The sequence below is a fragment of the Puntigrus tetrazona genome, chromosome 4, assembly GCF_018831695.1.
Source record: "Puntigrus tetrazona isolate hp1 chromosome 4, ASM1883169v1, whole genome shotgun sequence".
NCBI classification, from domain to species: domain Eukaryota; kingdom Metazoa; phylum Chordata; class Actinopteri; order Cypriniformes; family Cyprinidae; genus Puntigrus; species Puntigrus tetrazona.
Genome location: NC_056702.1, coordinates 29,155,193 through 29,168,666, shown reverse-complemented (window position 1 = coordinate 29,168,666; position 13,474 = coordinate 29,155,193). Strand labels below are relative to the sequence as shown.

Genomic DNA, 13,474 nt, shown 5'->3' with positions numbered 1-13,474 from the left:
CTCCGCCAACAGATCCAACAGAACCACTCTTTGTCTAGCTTGTCAACTAGGACCTGTTTGCTTTAGGATACCCTACCAGGGCCATATAGCTCCTAGGGCCACTGAGGCACTCAAACCCTCCACCACATTAAGGTTGTGGTCCTAGGAGAGACATTCTGTCTTCACTCCATTTGTTTCTACAAACTCTTTGCCATCTTTCTTCATATATATATATTGCCAAATTTAAGTGAAGGTGGGAATCTGCTGACTTCGACTGGGGATATTGTCGGATGGTGGAAGGAACACTTCAATACTGGAGAAGGATCTCCTCAATTCCACAAATTTTCTTCTTCCAGCATGTTCCACTGAGGAAGCAGAGGCCAGTGGCTCAGATAAGCAAACACACTAAAAAACTATGTCTTGAAGATATAAATGCAGGCGTCTATTTGACGTCTCTGAGATGTGCGTTTGCTAACAGGGAACCTGCTGTCAATGAATCTATCCTGTTCATGCCAAGTCTATTCCAAGTCAAGTCTATTCATTGTTCAGTGAAGTGTGTTTCAAGTCAAGTATTCGTTTGTTTAGATTATGGATTATGTCTCTGTAAATAAAACTGCACATGAGTTCTCACTATGCTCGTCTTCAGTGAACTAAATTGTTACATCATGGTAATTAACTATTTGAAATATTCTGCCTGCATGTCTTTAATTTGTGATCATTCTAAATGTATTTTATTAAATAGAATCAAGCAGTAAAGAAAATCTCTCTAAATGTGCACACTCACTAGACTAGACTTCACAATCTGAGGGTGTGTTTTGCAAAACTACTAGATCATTTCAAATCTCACATCAATAAAACAACAATTATGATATTATATCTTCTGTGATATTGCACACAGTGCAGTGAGATTACATGTAGAAAATCTATACAAGATTAATACGATAATGGCATACATGGTTTTTGCATGCATTCTAAACATAAGGATTGTTTAATGAGTAAATAACAAAGTATTTCAAACTCAAACCTCAGTATCTTCAGTCTACAGTGTGAACTCTTCAGTCCATCAGAAAGCAGCTTAACTCCTGAATCCTGCAGATCATTGTTACTCAAGTCCAGCTCTGTCAGATGGTTTGATGATTGTAGAGCAGAAGACAGAGTTTCACAGCATGTTTCATCAAAACCACAACTTTCAAATCTGCCAAAATAGAATGTTTTAGCCTGATTATCTACTGATGTTCGTTTTTTTATGCAGTAACTTATTTTCTCTTCATAATCAGGGAAAAATTTCACTTCACATTTACATTTCATTGTTTAGTGACGTAGAAAAAATCATTTCATTAAACAGCAGTCAGTGAAATACTCACAGAGTTTTTCTACAGCATCTCACAGCTGGAATGAGTCTCTTGTAGTCTGATTGTTCTGATGTGAACCTCTTTGGGTTGAACTCATCTAGCACCTTCTCTGACATCAGTAGTATGTAGGTCAACAATGTGCACATTGAAGATGAGAGATCTCTTCCTGGATGTTCATTTGAACTGAGGTAACTCTGGATTTCCTCATATAATGAATTATCCTTGAGTTCAAGTAAGCAGTAGAATAAGTTGACTAGAGCTTCATCTGAGATATAGTACGTGTTTTGTTTTTGTTTAATACATTTAGTTACTTTTTTGATGCTCTCTGTGGTGTCTTCAGTGTGTGTGATCAGGCCTTTGAGCAGATTTTGACTGGATTCCAGTGAAATTCCCATCAGAAACCGCAGGAACAGGTCCAGATGCCCTCTCTTACTCTGCATTGCTTTTTCAATGGCTCTCTCTGTTAAGTCATGCCATTTGACCTTTCTAAAAGGAAATGTAAGATTTTGTATGACTTTAGTTTGTGAATCAGCAAAGAAAAACTTAAACTCTTGCTTGTTTTTTTTCAGGTAACAGGTGAACACATGCACTGCAGCGAGGAACTCTTGAACGCTCAGATGCACAAAGCAGAAGACCTTTGTCTTATAAAGTCCAACTTCCTCTTAAAGATCTCAGCGATCATTCCTGTGAACTCAGCATCTTTACTCACATCAATACCACATGCTTTCAGATCTTTCTCATAGAACACAATGTTTTCCTGCTTCAGCTGTTTAAACGCTAGCTTGGCTAACTTCAGAATCATCTCTCTATTTAAAAGTAAGTGCTCTGAACATTCTCCTTCTTGTTGTTCGCCATATTTCTGACTCTTCATGTTCATCTGTATCCTCAGGAAGTGAATGTACATTTCAGTGAGTGTTGTGCTGATGTTCTCTTCATTATTCTCAGTGAGAATATCCTGAAGTACTGTGGCTGTGATCCAGCAGAACACAGGAATGTGGCACATGATGTAGAGACTACGAGACGTCTTAATGTGTGAGATGATTCTGGAGGACAGACTCTCATCTGTGAATCTCTTTCTGAAGTACTCCTCCTTCTGTTGGTCAGTGAATCCTCGCACCTCGGTGAACAAAACCACATACTGAGGAGGAATCTGATTGGCTGCTGCTGGTCGTGATGTGACCCAGACAAGAGCTGATGGAAGCAGAGTCCCTTTGACCAGACTTGTAAAGAGCACATCCACAGATGCTTTTTTCTCAACAGTGTTTAGTGATCTACTTTTAAAATTTAGAGACAGGCGACTCTCATCAAGTCCATCAAATATAAATGCTAGCCTACATCCCTTATATAGCTTTGATTTCTCCAGGTCCTTCAGTTCAGGATAAAATTCAGCAGAAGCTCATGGAGACTGAAATATTCATTTGTCATTAAGTTAATCTCTCTGAATGGAAGCAGGAACACACAGTGTATATCTTGATTGGCTTTTCCTTCTGCCCAGTCCAGGATGAACTTGTGCACAGAGACAGTTTTTCCAATGCCAGCGATGCCCTTAGTGAGAACAATTTTTTTCTCACTGTTTTTCCTCAGTCCAGTAAATATATCATTGCATTTGATTGGCTTGTCCTGTGTTTTATTGCTCTTGAAAGCATCATCAATCTTCAGAATCTCATGTTCGTGATTGACATCTTTCATATCTCCCTCTGTGATGAACAGATCTGTGTAAACAGCCTTGAGTTGTGCTTCCTTGTCTTTGTTGCCCTCAAAAATATATTCTGTTTTTCTCCTTCATGTTTGTTTTGTGAGTTTCCAAAAAGTTTTGCAGCTCTGTAATAAAAAACAAGATTGAAGATAAAAAAATATACATAATTGAGAAATATTTTCATACCTGCATGATCATATAATAAACACTCTTAACATTAAGTCATTTGATGGCAATTTCATGGATTGAATTTGGTACAAATGAGGCGGTATCAACTAGTGATGTATCATAAACATGCATAAAAATAGTATACAACACAAAAGACAATATACACAATCAGTAACAATATAAGGAATGATCTAGCAATATGCATAATAGAAAATTCATAACAGGACAAATTGTCTAGGACTAGAAAGGAATAATTGCAGTATGCAGTATGTGTCTTTTTAAGAGAATTGTGTAGGAAGGAGATTCTCTCTACAGTCCCTGACAAAAGTCTTGTCACGCTTATCTATTTTGTAGAAACACCTGCTATTAACCTTGCTATTATTGACTTTTAATTAATCAATTGGTGTTATAAATAGCTCGCATGAACAGCTAAAATCCTCCCAAATTATGTTTAATGCACTGAAATAAATTAGTTTCACTGAGAAAAGATTTATCATTTAATCAAAACAGAAAGGTCAAATTTTGGCAAGACAAAAGTTTTGTCGCCTATACAGAAATTGAACAAATTTACTGCAAATACAAAAATATGTCAGCAAATTAAGTAGTGGTGCTGTGAGATCCAAATTTAATATCTTGTATGACTTCCATGAGCTTGAAGGACTGCATCCATGCGGTTTGGCAAGGACTCATACAACTTATTGATGAAGTCATCAGGAATAGCAAAGAAAGCAAGTCTTGCAAGCAGAGTTCATCAATATTTTTTGGTTTCGTCTTCCATGCTTCCTCTTTCATCCTACCCCACATATGCTCAATGATGTTCAAGTCTGGTGACTGGGCTGGCCAATCCTGGAGCATCTTGATCTTCTTCGCCCTGAGGAAGTTTGATGTGGAGATGGAAGTATGCGATGGAGCACCATCCTGCTGCAGAATTTGGCCTCTTTTATGGTTGGGAATATAAGAGGTAGCTAAGATTTCTTGGTATTTTAGACTATTGATGTTGCCTTCCACCCTGCAGATCTCTCGTACACCCCCATACTGGTTGTAACCCCAGACCATGATTTTTCCGCCACCAAACTTCACTGTTTTCTGGGTGAATCTCGGATCCATGCAGGCTCCAGTAGGTCTCCTGCAATATTTGCGGCGACTGTGGTGTAATTCAACAGAAGATTCATCTGAAAAATCCACCTTCTGCCACTTTTCCAGCGTCCATCCTTTTAGCCGGCTGTGGGCCTTGGCAAATTCCACACGGTTTTTCAATTGTCTTTTTGTTGAGTGCTGGCTTCTGGGCACTGATTCGACCATGGAGGCCATTTCGAGATAGAATCCGACAAACTGTTCTGGTTGACACGGGGACTTCAGGTGACCAGGTCTCGTGGAGCTCTGCTGCAGTGGAAAATGGGCTGGCCTTGGATTTTCGAGCCAACAAACGGTCCTCTTGAGCAGTTGTCTTGCGGGGTCTGCCTGACCTGGGCTTGTCAAAAACGTCTCCAGTCTCTTCATATCTTTTTTTTTATCCTCTGTACTTGACGCTGAGACACATTGAAGGTGTCTGCCACATCAGCAGTGGATCTGGTCTTCAGCCTCTTGATAATCAACACTTTAGTCTCAGGGTGAATCTTAGGCATGTTTGCAGAGGTCTAGTTGCAGTTGATGTGAATGTCTAGTGTACTGGGGTTCTTTTTATACACACCTGAGACCTAATTGATCCATTCTTAGTCACAGGCGAAGCTCATATGACAAGGCGACAACACTTAAAACACACACTACAAAAATTGACTCAATGGGCTTTACCAAGCTATGAATATTAGAATACTTTTTGACAGTTTCGTTTTGCACTGAAACATTATTACAAAAGCTGTTGGGATTAAAATGAGCCATTTCTTGTAAAAAAATCTTGATTAGAAATATATTTCAGCGGCACTTCAGGTCAATTTGTACACAAGTGACAAGACTTTTGTCAGGGACTGTATATATTTATAGGTCATAAATATATTTGATCTGGCAGAGGTGGCCCGGTTATATCTGATTAGTTTAAATGTTACATCTGGATTATAGCCCCATCCCCAGAAACAGTTGTTTATTATGTTTTAATAAACTGGATATTTTGAAGAATAAAAATGCTTCAGCATTGTATTTGGTCAGTTATGATTAATTAAATACATCTGACTATGATTATGAAGAATACGTTAATCAGTGGAACTAAAGTAACAAGCGTTACTTTCGTCTCGACAGGATCTCCTGACGATTCAAGTTACTTTTATATACTGAAAAACTAACAAGGCAAACTAAATAACACATCGACTGATCATTACTGTGACATTACTGTGAAATAAGAAACACAACTTGTAATTTAAAAAAAAAATTACCACTGTAGTAATTTACTTACGCTGGAAAACCTTTCTGGTGTAACTGCAGGAAACAAGGACGAAATCACGTGATATTTGGCAGCTCTGTAAAGGGCTGTGTGCTCAATGTGCTGTTATATAGTTTGGAATGCAAATATAGTCAGGGCTCTGAGAAAATGTTTTTTTCTTTTATCCCGTGTTAATTTCGCTCTGGTTCGTCAATAACACATTTATATTGAGATGAAACGCATTCAATTGCGTAGTTTGTCAGTGTATGTCGGCCCCAGAGGGATATGTACTCCCTGGGTATGATCATTCTACTTAAAATATAATAATTCTATCATATTTTCTGTATTAGGGCTTCTAATCACTGCACAATTTTATTAATAAGATTTTTACAAACAGTATGACATTGATCTAATAAACTTGGCTATGACATGACTTGGCTGTGATGCAGTTACTATTAAAAGAATAAAATATCTATTAATAAAATGCACTAGTGGTAAAGAAAAGATCATGAGAAAGCGTAGTTTAGCTGTTGTACTTTTTATGTTTGCTAAAAGGAGAGGAAGCTGTGATAGAGGAAGTTTGAGGTATTTGACTCTTGTTTTGGTCACAAAACCATATGAGGAGCCACGGTAACAGAAATCGGCAAGATTGTTTCACAATGTGCATCTTTCATCAGGGACAGGCAAAAACTAGGATCTCACTATCATGAAAAACTGGAACAGTGTTGATGTAGATCAGGCATATACAGTGTTCAGATTTTTGGCTGTAACACACTGTTGTAGATGTTGTTGATTTACCTTGTTTTTCTCTGTGTTCCTCTGCCATCTCTGAGGATTTCTGTTTATCTGGTAGAGAAAGAAATTAGTTGAGATATTATTCCACAGAATTAAAATGCTGCTAAATCAAGTGAGTCTTTGTAACATTACCAGTCTTTACTCTGATGTTAGTAGTACTAGTAGTGTGTCTAGTCATAGTAAAGTAAATGTACCGTTTCCTTCAGCATTTGAGCCATAAATGGTTACTGGTCCTGTGAAGGTGTTCGCAGTCAATAGAGGAGCATTTACACTCGCACCTGTTTCAGAATTTATATCAACACTGACTGTAGTCGGGCATTTCTCATCTGGACTGGATCTTAGTGTAACGAAGAGAGAGATTATTAGATTTCAGAATTAAACACAAAATATACATTTAACAGAATTACAGACTTCTAGATGGTGCGAATTTGAATGAAGTACTACAGGAGATCATTTAAAAACATAAATATATGATTCGTGGATCTGCCCTAAATATGGAGAAGTTTGTAAAAATAATAATCAATAAATCTACTTCTAACATCACAACTACCAATACAATGAGTGTACAGCAGATACAGATGGCGAAGCGTGACTAATCCAATCCCAGAGCCAGTCCGTATCCAGACCTGATTGTGGATCAGGAGCTAGAGTCCACTTCTACAGCCCTGACCCTCAGTGGAGACCAGACCACCTAGATGAGCCCCAGAGACAGATCCTTGGGTGAAGAGGTCATGGCCATGGGCACAAAACCTCGTTATCCAGACAATTCTCTCTGAGCGATGGAGAACTGGCCCTACAACTAAACCTGGATTCTCCCAAAGATTTTTTCCTCTATTTCTGTCACTGGTAGAGCTTTGGTTCCTTGCTGCTGTTGTTTATGTGGGGTGTAAATATACCCACATAATTAGCCTTGTATTTCTTGTATTAACTTCTAAAAGGAGCACATTTTCTTTTCAAAAAAGAAAGACAAAAAGTAGAAAACCCATGGTTCAGTTTAACAGTTTCACTTCTCTTTTATGTTCAGCTCATGTTTGTTAGATTGTTAGATAGATTCATGACACAGGCTTATTTATGCACTAAAGTTTCTTTACCTTGTTTTTCTCTTGCCTCTAAGCATTTATGTTCACCTGTGAATAACAAAGTAATAAAGAATATTAAAATATGTTAAAATCAAAAATGCTAAAAAAATTATATTAGAAATCAGCAACAACAACAGCACCTTCCATTGTATCCAGATTCTGCTCCGACGTCATCTTCTGTCATTGACTTCTGCAGGACAAGAAAAAAGGTTTGAATTTTACTGAACAAATTATGTATCCTTAAGAGATTTTTCAAAAGGATAATAGTAAGACCTTTTATTTTCAGCTTGAAATCAGATGAATATTATGACCTTTTGAAGTTTAGTTACCATGGAAACTGCTATTTTACCACAACCAAAATCAACCTAGTGGTAATAAATAAATGTACATTTATATTTGACCGCACATGCAACAAAATGGTCAGGACCTACATGTTCGGTATTATTCAGTTGAGAGAATGATTAATGGCTGAATCTGAATATTGTCACTGTCGGCGTAATCCTGCATCCCAAAACAATTATTTTTCAGGAATTAAAAATACTGTATATTTTTCGAGTTATTAAACATTGCTTTGTTAAAGTGGATATTATACCTTATATTGCTATCGCACACCAACATTAACACATTTCCCCAAAATCATGTTTTATCAAACATACAATATTTATGACTTGGGAGCAGGGAGATACAAGATTACGCTATCTTTGATTAGAACGGTATGGACACAAACGTGGTCACATGGAGCCAAGGCTTTACGAGCCAATAAAAAGCTGTTACGTCCTAAACCTAAATTTTGGTTACCTCCTAAACTCTATTTTCAAAATGTTTAAGAACTATACGTGTAACGAATGAAGGGTCTGAGGCGTGCGGATCCATTCACAGGCTTTTATTGGCTGAAGGCATGGACAAAGCAGGCAGACGTTGAAACACAGCAAACAGGAGTATAAGAGGCAAGGCAACAAAAAGTCCAAAAAACAGGCAGAGGTCGGGTCAGGCAGTAAACAATCAAAGTATCAGAGAAAGCTAGGATCAAAACCAAAGAATCTAAGATAAGGGAAACACAGGGCTAGGCTAACTAGAAACAAACAACAATCAATCAATGTGACCTGCAGGTGAGGGGCCTGCTTCAGAATTTATAGTCTTGAAACAGGAAGTAGCAGCAGAGGAGTGATCACAGATCATCTAGAAGTAAGAGCTGCCTCTGCTGACTTGGTGACACAGCCCCCTCCTAGGAGCGACTCCTGGCACTCTTCAAACAAAAAACAAAACAAAAACTGGGAGCTTGGGAGGAGGTTCGGTGGAGGACGGAACCCAGGAGGAGTAAGCAGAGAAGGAGTCCAGGGAGGTGCAGACGGAGGGAGGAGCCAGGAGAAGACCGATGTAAGGAGGTGAATCAAAACCTGTATATGCATTAAGACTGATCTGAGAAGTGATATCCAAAGGAACAAAAGGACTTCAAAAAGAGAGTAAACAACACCACCCCCATTGTGTTTATGACACCCTCTTCACCTCTGCTCTCCCTACTTCCCCTCCTTCTGCCCAAAAGACTTGGTTTAAAGTTCATTAGGAACACGGCATTACATGTTATGTGTCTTATGAACCTATTGTTCTTTACTTTCATGTTTGGTCTCATTTGAAAGGTCTCAGTGCGATTGGTAAATTGGTCTCAATTTCACAGTAATCACTTATATTATGGAAAAGATTAAGAACTTGGTAGAACTGTGTTCTGTTGAGAAGGAGGTGAGTCCTCCTTTTGGGTCTCTGAACGTGTTCCAGCCAGGTGTGACACTGGAGCACGGGAACCTAAACACCAAACTACATTTGGGATCTCTTTGTCTGGTCTGAGTATATAAGGAAAGTGACAAAACACAACAAGGAGCACAGATCGCCCGTAGTGTGGTGTACACTACACTATGTACTTTTAAAGACCAGGTATAATGACCTTTTAAGTTTATTTTATTCTGTTTTGTGTCATTTTTGTACTGCTGATCAGTTGTGCAAATGTTTATCAATTAAACCAATTTGGAAACTGTTCTTGCCTGGCAAAAATAAATGTTAATCTTGGTTAACTTATAACATTGTCTGAAACAACTTTTCTAGTGGGTTAGTGACTTCTGAGGTTTTCCTCATTGTTGGCGTCCTAGGGTGAGTCAGATCAACAATCGATGGATGGAGCCGTCTTGAGATCTTGAATTCTGGCCACCAAACTGGCTTAGCATGCTATTATGTAGGGAATGCATAAAAAAATACTCTTTTTGAGTCTACCGAGGAGATGGCTGCATTAAGGTAAGCGATCTACGGAGTAGCCTCTGACTAAGACCTGGACTAGACCAGATGTGTCGTGAGTCTTTTCTGGCCAAACAAGGTCTCTAAGCGACCCAGACTCCTAACGAACGATAAGTCGAAACTAGGAAATATTAGAGTTAATTAATGATCCAAATTTAATCACAACTAGAGGATCAGCAGTTACATTTAAGTAAATATAACTAAAATCACGAAAGATTGGAGTCAGATAAAATTATGTATAAGGTCAGTACTATAATTGGAAACCCAAAAGATTTAAATATTAGTGATTTTAACAGAAAAGAAAGACCGAACACGCATTGACCTTCGACCAGGGCCTCTGGATTCCAATCTGCAGGAAAAGGGGACCCTTACACATCCAACGTGTGACCTCACAAATGCGCTTCTGGAAAAATGGTCAAAAATTCCCATAACCCTGTGGACAGCCTTCCCAGAAGAGTTGAACCTGTTATAGCTGCAAAGGGTGGATCGACATCACATTGAACCCTACTGATTATGAATGTGATGTCACTTAAGTTCATAAGCAAGTCAAGGCAGGTGAGCAAATAATGAAGTCAAGTCCAGCCTTATTGGGATTTCTGCTTCATGTGAATTCTGGGTCTCGACGCACCATGGTGCTACATACTGGTTACACATAGGTAAACATATAACAGTGAACAAAAGCTATAAAGCTATAGACTGGTGGCAGCAGAGGGTGCCTCTCCACAATGAAGGATAGAGAGGAGAGATGTAATGAGGAGTCATAAACGTTCAGATCCATTCGCAAGCTCTTTAATGAGAATAGTCAAACAGGCAAGGTTCGGTAACAATAGCTGAGATAACATAGGGCAGGCAGAGTGAAAAACAGAGTCAGGCAATAGGTCAATGGGTAGGCAGCAAACAATCGGCAAAACGGAAACACGGAACAAGGTCAAACACAGGAAGACAACGATAGAACAAACGGTTAGAATTACCAGCCGAGCAAGGATAAGACTTTGCAATGAGTACAATCTGGTAGCAGCTTATATAGTAGTCTAATGGGGTACACCTGGACAAGTAATCAGGGCTGGGAAATGGCATGATGGGAAATGGAGTTCTGAGGACTAATATTCTGGGAGGTTTCCCTCCGTGGCCGTCGGAGAGAGCCACAGAGGCGCGGGTCATGACATGAGATCGCAGCCCTGTCAGGGGCAATGCAATGCGGACATAGCCTTTCCCGTAACGCCTCTTCTGCATGCTGGAGACCCAAACACTGAAGGCAGCCATCGTTGGCAGTCAGGAAACAACCACCACTAAGTGGAAATGTCCAAAACAGCATTCTTAAAAGATGTTCAGAAATTTCTCTTTGTTTTGAAGAAAAGCACATTTGCTAATTAACAAAAAAATGATGATGTGTTTGTTGTTAGAGTGATAAAAAAAAAAAAACAACTCCAGACAGTGCTTGTCAATGTCAGAAGGATTTAGATGACCAATCAAATCAAAGAAGGGTGAGGGCTTTACTGTTTCAGTGCCACACACATTTAATTCTGTAGTTAAGAAAAGTTAGAAAAATTCAGTGGAATAACACAAGGAAAAAGTTGTCATGTGCTCAGTGTGCCCTACTTTCAGTTCTAGTTATTTGTCTTCAGCCGTGTCTCGTTAATTTAGTCAATTATGTTGTGTATTTAAGTCCTGTGTTTTGAGTTCACGCTTTTCTGATCGTCAAGGTCTATACGTGGTTTTTGTTCTGCCTGCCTGTCTGCCTGCTTGTGTATTATTATTTTGCCCGTTTATAAGGATTAAACCTGTTAAAGTTTATTTTACTTCTCAAGTGCTCCTTCCTGCGTCAAACCACCAAGCGTGACAAAAGGAGGTGCAAAAAGTCATGTAAATCTATTAGTAATGAGAAAGTAGTCATGCCCCTTGTCAGTGGAAATTAATATTATAAACACCTATCACCTATCAACATGTCATTATCAACATGTCAAACAAGACACGTCACGATGGATAAAAAGCAAAGAGCTTTCTCACCTTTCAACACCTTTTTAACCTTATTGTTGCAAAACATACTGATGACATTGATTGCAGAACGATTTCTATACGTCTGAATGACCAATGAACACGCCATAATCCAGATGTAGCTTTTAAACCAATCAGACACGTACAATTTTTCATTACATTAAGTAACAATCATAGACCCCTCACCCAATATACAAATTAGGTGCCAGTATGTCTTTGAATGACCCCAGGTCCTGTTAACAAGGTAACCAGGACATTCTCTTTAAAACAGACACATACTGCTGCAATTACTCCTTTCATTAAGACCTAGACAATTTGTCCATGAATTTCCTATTATGCATATTCCAGGATCATTGTGTATATTGTTACTGTTTGTGTATTTGTCTTTTGTGTTGTATACAACATTTATGCAAGTCACTAGTTAATACCACTTCATTCATACCATGTTTGGTATCTATAAATTTGTTATCAGATGACTTAGTTGAGAGTGTGAGTGTATGATCATGCAGGTTGCATGTATGTTTTTTTTCTTATATATTTTTTTATTACAGAGCTGTAAAAGTTTTTGAAAGTTATAAAAAAATGAAGAAGAAAACAGAATTTATGTTTGAGGGTAACTAAGACAAGGAAGCACAACTCAAGGCTGTTTACACAGAACTGTTCATCACAGAGGAGATATGAAAGATGTCAATCACGAACATGAGATTCTGAAGATTGATGATACCTTCAGGAACAAAAAAATCACAGAATAAACCAATCAAATATAGTGATATATTTACTGAATTGAGGAAAAATACTGAGAAAAAGACTGTTCTGACTAAAGGAGTCGAATAATAATAATATGGGAACTCAGCACTCAACGGTAACATTCCTATTCTTCAATGTTCTTACTAATACATACTTTATCTCTGGCTATACTTTTAACTAAATGCTACATATATCATACCTAATGTTTTTTCTCAGTAAACTACTTTTAAACATGATGCTGTGGTGGTCTTTCTTTCTACTATTCAATAAAGTGAATACAATACCATGTGTACTGTGTATCTTATAAATACTTATCAAATAAAAGAATACAATATTAAATATTAAATCAGTAACACATCACAATGTGTTCACAATAAAAGGTATCACTCAAATAAACAAGGCAAACTTACAAAATTGGGAAAACTTCCTGTTTCCCTCAACAATATAATATATATATATATATATATATATATATATATATATATATATATATATATATATATATATATATATATATATATACACACACACATGTTTAAAAAAATGTTTACAGCACATTAGATTGAATCCTGTTTGTTCATATTTGATCATGTTTCATGAGTGTTTCATGATTAAGACAGTATTTAATCTTTACTTACATGAATAAGGAAGTGTCTTTCTGCTCCACAGCTGAAGACTTGCTTTGATCAAAACGTTCAGTTTCTAGACATCTTCTCAAAATGTCTTTGTTTTCTCTTTATGTTCATGTATGTCCCCGTATAAACATTAAAATGATGATTAGGTTAATAGATGGCTTTTCGATCAGAAAAAAGATCAGGTGTAAACGTCACATGTAAAGTACAAGGTGCATAACATCAAAGTATCATGAGATCGACTGACGGGTCTGTGTTCTCTTTACTTTCGCTCTCGCGGTACTTTTGATTTGTACTTTGAACGGGTCATTCAACGAACACACACCTAAGCACTTTATTTTTCAACGCGGAAGTAAATACGAGGACGTCCTTCACTTCTAATGTGTTAAACTTCC

At 37.9% G+C, this 13,474-nt stretch overlaps 1 long non-coding RNA gene across 2 annotated transcripts; it reads right to left on the bottom strand.

Moving 5' to 3' along the window:
* Window positions 1-2,967: 2,967 nt before the first annotated feature.
* Window positions 2,968-13,228, bottom strand: LOC122343231. 2 transcript variants are annotated; one of them, XR_006250732.1, is made up of 6 exons: window positions 13,086-13,228; window positions 7,563-7,612; window positions 7,435-7,470; window positions 6,538-6,680; window positions 6,347-6,394; window positions 2,968-3,152 (listed from the first exon to the last, which is right to left on the bottom strand). It is a non-coding gene; the product is annotated as an uncharacterized LOC122343231 (long non-coding RNA). The 2 variants fall into 2 exon arrangements; XR_006250731.1 differs by having other exon boundaries at window positions 6,538-6,674.
* Window positions 13,229-13,474: the final 246 nt, after the last annotated feature.